The sequence below is a fragment of the Nicotiana attenuata genome, unplaced genomic scaffold (genome assembly GCF_001879085.1).
Source record: "Nicotiana attenuata strain UT unplaced genomic scaffold, NIATTr2, whole genome shotgun sequence".
In the NCBI taxonomy this organism is placed as follows: domain Eukaryota; kingdom Viridiplantae; phylum Streptophyta; class Magnoliopsida; order Solanales; family Solanaceae; genus Nicotiana; species Nicotiana attenuata.
This window is the reverse complement of record NW_017670271.1, coordinates 1,240,675-1,249,102: the sequence shown is the minus strand read 5'-3', so window position 1 is coordinate 1,249,102 and position 8,428 is coordinate 1,240,675.

Here is an 8,428-nt window from a genome sequence, read left to right as displayed (position 1 = left end):
CTCACAGCCTGCAAAGCCGGGGTAGATTTTTTTTGAAGGGTGCAATTTGTTGCTATAGATGTGGATGATTGAGCATTTATGTCATCGTCCTCGGTACATGAACCATGGGTCGATAGGGAAAAGCTGCATAGAGGAGTTTTATACAAGGGTCGATGGGTTCAAGATGCCGTAAGAGGTCACAGCTTGGATGTCTTGCCTCCGCTCCGTAACTGCTGATAAGATAGAGCGAACGTTGGATTGGCTTCCTGTTGATGAGATTAGATACATGCCTGCCATCGGTCCTCACTTCCTCTTGATGGGTCTCCAAAGTATCCAGCCTTATGCCCCGTACCGGATCTTGAGACAGCTGGGAAGATGCCAAATAATTCCCAAGGACGAAGACCTTAGCATTCATGCAGTCGAGATCCGTCCTGATGGCCAATTTCATGAAGCAGTGGTTCGCCAAATCTGGAGTGAGTGCCAATACTTGACAGCAAACACCCGAGTGCGAGATCTATCCAAGGGTGAAGTCTGGTCCGGTTACCTTGCTTGGTATATAAGAAGTGTCGAGTTTGGAAGACCAGCCAAAAGACTCCACCTTCAAGAATTTGCTGAAGCATCACAAGACCAATGGGAATGGTTAGCCAAAGAAAATAAGTATAAGGCCACCATAAGCAAGTTGGAAAAGCAAGTCAGGGATCTACAGTTTGAGAGTGGTATGCAAGCCGCGGCGGATGAGGGTGAAAAGAAAAGGCTGGCCAAAGAAAATGACGCCCTCCGAGCCCAAATCTAGGAGATGATGATAGTAGCTGAGAACCCTGCCAGAAGTGAGAAGGATGAGAAGCTTATAAACAACCTTAGGCAGAAAGTGGGTGACTACAGATTTGACTTGGAAAAGACTGAAGCTGAACTAGCAAAGGCCCGAGCAAAGTTAGCTAAGAATGCGGAGGGACGGGCAAGTTTCATTTGATAGCTAAAGGAGAAGTACGACAAAAGAATCGTCAATCTGAAGAAAACGATCAATGTCCTTGAGAACAAAATGACCGAGCAGGCATAAGACTTCAAAGTAGAAAGAGAACACTGCTATGCCCTGATGTCGCAGCTAGAAAAAGACCTGCAGCAGCTTCAAGAGCAAAATCATACGGCCGAACAAGTTTTGGAGGCCAGATCTCAGCAGATCGGACGGTTGCTACATGAGAAGGGTATTATTAGGGAGAGGGTTAGGAGGATTGCGGACTACATTGTGATGAAGTGCAACGAATGCGAGGGCATGACCAGGTCCATGTTCTTCGCTTCAGTTATGATTTTTGTCAGCAGATCATGGATGACCTATTTCGTCTCCAAGAAGATATGGCGCATAGGCCCGCGGTGAGACCGACTGATGTCCCGCGGGCCCCTGGAGCAGTAGTTGAGGCACTTATGTATTTCTAATTTTTATTGTTCGAGTCTGTATTGTTAGTTTCTTTTGGAGTTTGTTAGTCCGCTTTCGAGTCTATATTTTCATTTTGAGTTTGTTAGTCCACCTTTTGAGTCTGTTAGTCTTTATGTTTAAATCTATAGGGGAAGTCATTGTAATCAGGATGTTTTTGTTTTTTATTTTACTTTACGAAAATTTGAAAACCCAAAAAAAATGTATCTTTCTTTTATTTCGCATTTATCCTCTGAACTACGTAATGATCTGATTCATGCAGCGTCATGATATGTAGGCAATCCCCATAGGATTCGATTATAACCCTAAAATAAGAAGAAAGGAAAAAAGGAGAGAAGAAAGAAAAAGAAAAGAGAGAGAGAGAAAATAAAAGAGGAAAGAAACTGAGTAAGAAATGAGAGTGGCAAAACAAGAGAGGAAAGAAAATGCGAGAATATAAGAAGAGCAACAAGAACCAGGCAAAGAATGGCATGAATAAAAAGGAAAGAGAGAAGACAAATGCAAAATGAAAAGAATTAGTTAAGGCCGGGATGAAGCATGCAGCCGTTCAAATGCATAATAGAAGCGGTTAACTGTTTGGGTGCATTGCATTCCCAACGTGCGGTTGCCTATCTATTAAGATCTTAATCGCTAACAAGTTTGCTTGTTGTCATAAAGTCCAAGAAGGTGGTTAGTTTGTTCGGTATTCTGGCAAGTCACCCGTACAATACTAGATCTAAGCACAAGGCGAACATGGCTGGCAAAGAATTAGACGCGAGTGTTATTGACCCGCCAAGGGAGGTAGAGGAGTCTGAGCCCGGTTTGAAAGAAGAACTGCATAAGCTGAAACACCAGATGGCTGAGATGTACTAGGCATGGATGAAAAGGCATCCTCCACCATCATACCCCGCCAACCCCGCTTTCGTCCCACCATTAGCTCAAGAACCCTCTGTCATCGATCTATCCCCACAACATGCCCCAAGCTTCAACCCTTATCACCACTATACGGGCTCCTCTTCCCAAACTGTCTAAGCTCCATTAGCCAAATCAACCGCATGCCCCCCTCCACCAGCTACCCTTGTCTTCGTAGCACCTCCACCAGCCACCCTCCACCGATCTTCCAGTGAGCCGGCACTCCAAGCCTAAGACAACCAGTACTACGCCCCGAAGCCCACCTTAAAAATCCCAGATCACTACTCATACACCCCCCGTTTAACCTTCCTGTCGAGGCTGAGAAACCACCCAAAAACCCGAAACAGGAGGAGATGTTCAGGAAGGTGAGAAGCCTGGAACAGTCGCTTAGAAACATGCAGGGGTTCGGAGGCCAAGTGAGTGTAGCCTACAAAGATCTGTGTCTGTTTTCGGATGTCCTGTTACCTGTTGGATTCAAAATGCCCAAATTCGACTTGTATGACAGGCACGGGGACCCCGTGGCCCACTTAAGGGGATTTTACAGCAAAATGAGAGGCGCCGGTGGGAGAGATGAGCTGTTAATGGCATACTTTAGCCAGAGTCTGAGTGGCGCGGCATTAGAGTGGTACACGCGTCAGGATCACAGTAGATGGCATACCTGGGATGATTTGGCCCAAGCATTTGCGCGTCATTTCCAATACAACATAGAAATTATTCCAGATCGTTTGTCTTTGACTAAGATAGAGAAGAAACCGGGAGAAAGTTTAATATGGTTTCTGTTGGAGGGAACAGGCAGCAAGAGTCAACCCTCCGATGGAGGAAAGCGAAATGGTAGAGTACTTTCTTCATGCTCTTGAGCCTACTTACTTTGGTCATCTGATATCAGCCATAGGTAAGTCTTTTAATGAGGTAGTGAAGATGGGAGGTATGGTAGAGGAAGGGCTTAAATCGAGCAAGATCATGAGCTACTCAGCTATCAAAGCAACCACCCAAGCAATTCAGAATGGTATTGGAGGAGTAATAGGAAAGAAGAAGAATAAAGATGTTACAATGGTTGACTCGGGATCGTGGCATGGTCCGAGGGGCACACCACACCATTACACGCAGCCTCGACTCCATCCCTGAACCTACACCCAAACCCCATATAATCCACCTCAACATTACTTTCTATCACCAGACCCTCAGTATTCTGTCAAACCACCTCAATACCATGTCCACCACGCCCAGTCATACACTCAACCTCCCTCTTACCCACAATGGCGTGCCCCAGCCCCACAGAATACCTACACAACTCCACATAATGCCTACCTACCTCCACAAACAGGCTTCCAGTCCAAGCCAGTATTCAAAAACGAAAGGCTGTAGTGGAAGAAAACTTTCACCCCGCTTGGGGAGTCTTATACCAGCTTATTCCAGAGATTGAGGCAGTTGGATGTGCTGAGGCCAATTGCGTCAAAATTGCCAAACCCTCATCCAAAGAATCTTGATTACTCCCTCAGTTGTGCATACTGTTCTGGTGCTCCGGGGCACGATACGGAAAAGTGCTGGCACTTGAAAAATGCCATCCAAGAGCTTATCAACACAAACCAGATTGTGGTCCAAACTCCGGAAGCACCCAACATCAATCAGAACCCATTGCCAACCCATGATGAAACAAACATGATCGAGATAGTACATAGGGATGGGGAGCCCAAGAAGCCTTCACAATCTGTCATGATGATCCGGTCTAGTGAGGTTAAGCCAGTCAAGGGCACAGTCGTCACAAAAGCAACCTCTTTGATCGCTGAAGGATCAGCAAACAAGTTGAGCATGTCAAACGATAAGCCGTCTGTGGTAGTTGAGAAGAGATCCCCAAGTGATGCTGTAGCAAAGCAAGAAAAGTCAAAGGTGATCGTGCCAGGGGTGGTGAATAAGCCTGTAATAATTGTGGAGGGTGCCTGATCAGACCCTATCATCATCAAATTGTGACCCAACTGCCGGTAATCAACACCAAGGCTGTCCCATGGAACTATGAGCGGGTAATAGTGACCTATAAGGGGAAGGAAGTGAAAGAAGAAGTTGATAAGGCACAGGGTTTAACTCGTTCGGGGAGATGCTTCGCCTCGGAAGAGTAAGGAAAGCTAAAACACTCAGAGACAATCCAATTCTAGTGAAGAAACCAGTCACTGAAGAAGAGGCGGAAGAGTTTTTTAGGAAAATGAAGGTGCAAGATTGCTCAATCGTGGAACAGTTGAGAAAGACTCCTGCTCAAATTTCCCTGCTATCATTGTTGATCCATTCAGATGAGCACTGCTGGGCCCTGATAAAGATTCCGAACGAAGCTCATGTCCCCGACAAAATCACAGTGAACCATTTGGATAAAATTTCCAACAAGATATTTGAGGTGAACATGATCACCTTCTCGGACGACGAGTTGCCTGTGGAAGGTACCAAACACAACAAAGCTCTCTATCTTACAGTGAAATGTGAAGATTCTGTGGTTACTAGAGTGTTGCTGGATAATGGTTCTAGTGCGAACATTTGCCCTCTCTCTACTCTGCACAAGTTGAAAATTGATACTGAATGAGTCCACAAGAACTGTATATGTGTCCGAGGTTTCGATGGAGGGGGAAAAGATTTTGTTGGCGATATCGTGCTCTAACTGACAATAGGACCAGTTGAATTTACCATGGAGTTCCAGGTACTGGATGTAGCCGTCTCTTACAATTTGTTATTGGGTCGGCCCTGGATACATGCTGCCAAAGCAGTCCCGTCCGCTTTGCACCAGATGGTCAAGTTCGAGTGGGACACACAGGAGATTATTGTGCATGGTGATGAGAGCCTGGGTGCTTACAATGATACCTCCGTCCCGTTTATTGAGGCCGAAGATGATAAGGGGCCTTGGGTCTACCAAGTTTCTGAAACAGTGCCAGTTGAGAAGGTTCTAAAAGGGGAATGTATTCGAGCTCCAAAGATAGCCTCTGCATCTGTCATGGTGGCATCTAAAATGCTGAAAAATGGTGTTGTGCCAGGCAAAGGTCTGGGCGTATCTTTACAAGGTATCGTGCAGCTAGTGTCTCTGCCTGAAAATTTGGGAACGTTTGGTCTAGGATTCAAACCCACAGGAGAAGATGTGAAAAGGGCTAAAAGATCGATAAAGAAGGCATGGGCACTCCCAAAACCTATCCCACGCCTCTCCATGTCCTTTGTCAAACCAGAGACCATGAGGCGCCCAGTGTCAACAGTCCCAAATCCTGTGGTTGATGTTGATGAAGAATTAATTGAAAGGTTCCAAAGGTTGTTTGATTAGGTGAACATGGTAGAAATTGGAGAAGGTTCCAGCAAAGCGAATGTGCAGTTCGTCGGGCCGAAAGTGAAGCTTAACAATTGTAAGGCTTCTCCTCCTATTCGGAAGGAGTTTTGGTAGTTTGCTTTGTTTTCCTTTCTATCTAGGTTATTCCAGGGTTGTAATCCAGATTTTTATTTTTTGCTTGTTTTGATGTACAAATCCTTCTATCCTTTATTTTCAATGAAATGCAATTTTCCTTTCCATTACTCCTGATAATGTCATTTTTATCTTTCTTTTTACAGTTCTTTTTATGCTGGTTTCAATGACATGACATGCATGAGGAATCTTCAGTCAAGTCTTAAAAGCCAATCTAACTCTGAAATAATAATCCAAGAAATAGAGTGTGATGATGAAACAGAATATGATGAAGAGGAGGCATTCGAGGAAAATAGTAAAGAGCCAAGTCACTTTGAAGAGAAACCCAAGCCTAATTTGAATGAAACCGAGCAATCAATTTAGGGGATCCAGATAATATCAGGGAAACCAAGATAAGTGTACACTTGGAACCACAAATCAGGGAAGAAATAATTAAAGCATTGTTTGAATATAAAGACATTTTTGCATGGTCATATGACGACATGCCGGCTCTAAGTACTGACTTGGTAGTTCACAAATTGCCCACTGACCTGGCATTCCCTCCCGTCAAGCAGAAGTTAAGGAAGTTCAAAACCGACATGAGTGTGAAGATCAAAGAGGAAGTCACAAAGCAGCTTGATGCAAAGGTCATCCGAGTCATGCGGTATCCCACTTGGTTAGCTAATGTTGTGCCAGTGCCAAAGAAAGATGGTAAGACCAGAGTGTGTATTGATTACCGTGATCTCAACAAAGCAAGTCCGAATGATAACATTCCATTGCCCAATATCCATATTTTGATTGATAACCGTGCCAAGCACGAGATCGGGTCTTTTGTGGATTGTTCTGCGGGGTACCACCAGATATTGATGGATAAGGAAGATGCGGAAAAGACGACATTCATCACGCCGTGGGGAACATATTGCTACCGGGTCATGCCATTTGGTTTGAAAAATGATGGGGGAACTTACATGAGGGCAATGACCACCATATTCCATGACATGATACACAAGGAGATTGAGGTTTACGTAGATGATGTGATCAAAAAGTCCAGGAAGCAATCCGACCACATTAGAGACTTGAGAAAGTTTTTCCAGAGACTCCGCAGCTACAATCTTAAGCTCAACCCTGCAAAGTGTGCATTTGGTGTTCCGTCTGGAAAACTGTTAGGGTTCATAGTCAGTCGGTGAGGCATTGAGTTGGATCCGTCAAAGATCAAAGCTATCCAAGAATTTCCACCCCCAAGGAATAAGACTGAGGTGATGAGTTTGCTCGGGCGGTTAAACTACATCAGCTGGTTTATTGCTCAACTCATGACAACTTGTGAGCCTATATTTAAATTACTAAAGAAGGATGCTGCGGTCAAATGGACTGATGAGTGTCAGGAGGCATTTGATAAGATCAAGGAGTACTTGTCAAACCCACCTGTATTGGTCCAGCCGGAACCTGGGAGGCCTTTAATTCTTTATTTGACAGTCCTGCATAATTCATTCGGTTGTGTATTGGGTCAACATGGCATCACTGGTAGGAAGGAGCAAGCCATCTATTATCTCAGCAAGAAGTTTACATCCTATGAGGTTAAGTATACTCCCCTTGAAAGGACATGTTGCGCCCTAACTTGGGTGGCACAAAAGTTGAAACATTATCTGTCATCCTACACTACTTACCTCATTTCTCGCCTGGATCCTCTAAAGTATATCTTTCAGAAGTCTATGCCCATAGGAAGACTTGCAAAGTGGCAGATTTTGCTCACAGAGTTTGACATTATCTATGTAACTCGGACCGCGATGAAAGCCCAAGCATTGGTCGATCATTTGGCAGAGAACCCGGTAGATGAAAAATATGAGCCATTGAGGACTTATTTTCCTAATGAAGAGGTGATGCATATTGAAGAGGTGGAGCAAGACGAAAATCTAGGTTGGAAACTTTTCTTTGATGGAGCCACTAACATGAAAGGTGTCAGAATAGGGGTTGTGCTCATTTCCGAAACAGGGCATCATTACCCTGTTACAGCCCAGCTTCGTTTCTATTGTACTAACAACATGGCTGAGTACGAGGCATGCATTCTTGGTTTAAGGTTAGATATAGATATGGGAGTCCAAGAAGTCTTGGTCTTAGGAGATTCAGATATGTTGGTGCACCAGATTTTGGGAGAATGGGAGACTCGGGATTTAAAGCTCATACCGTATCGACAATGTTTGCATGATCTTTGTCAACGGTTCAGATCAGTAGAGTTCAGGCATATTCCTAGGATCCATAATGAGGTTGCTGATGCCTTGGCTACCTTAGCATCAATGTTACACCATCTGGATAAGGCTTATGTTGACCCTCTGCATATTCAGGTCCGTGATCATCATGCTTACTATAATGTGGTTGAGGAGGAACTTGATGGTGAACCATGTTTTCATGATATCCGAGAATACATCAAGATGGGGGTGTATCCGGTACAGGCCACATGTGATCAAAAAAGAACAATTCGACGTTTGGCTAGTGGATTTTTTTTAGCGGGGGAATTTTGTACAAGAGAACTCTAGATCTCGGGCTGGAGGTGCATAGATGCAAAATAAGCCACGACTATTATGACCGAAGTTCATTCCGAAGTTTGCGGGCCGCATATGAGTGGGTATGTTCTGGCAAAGAAAATTCTTCGAGCAAGGTATTATTTGCTCACCATGGAACGAGATTGCATCAGCTTTGTGCGCAAGTGTCATCAATGCCAGGTACATGGT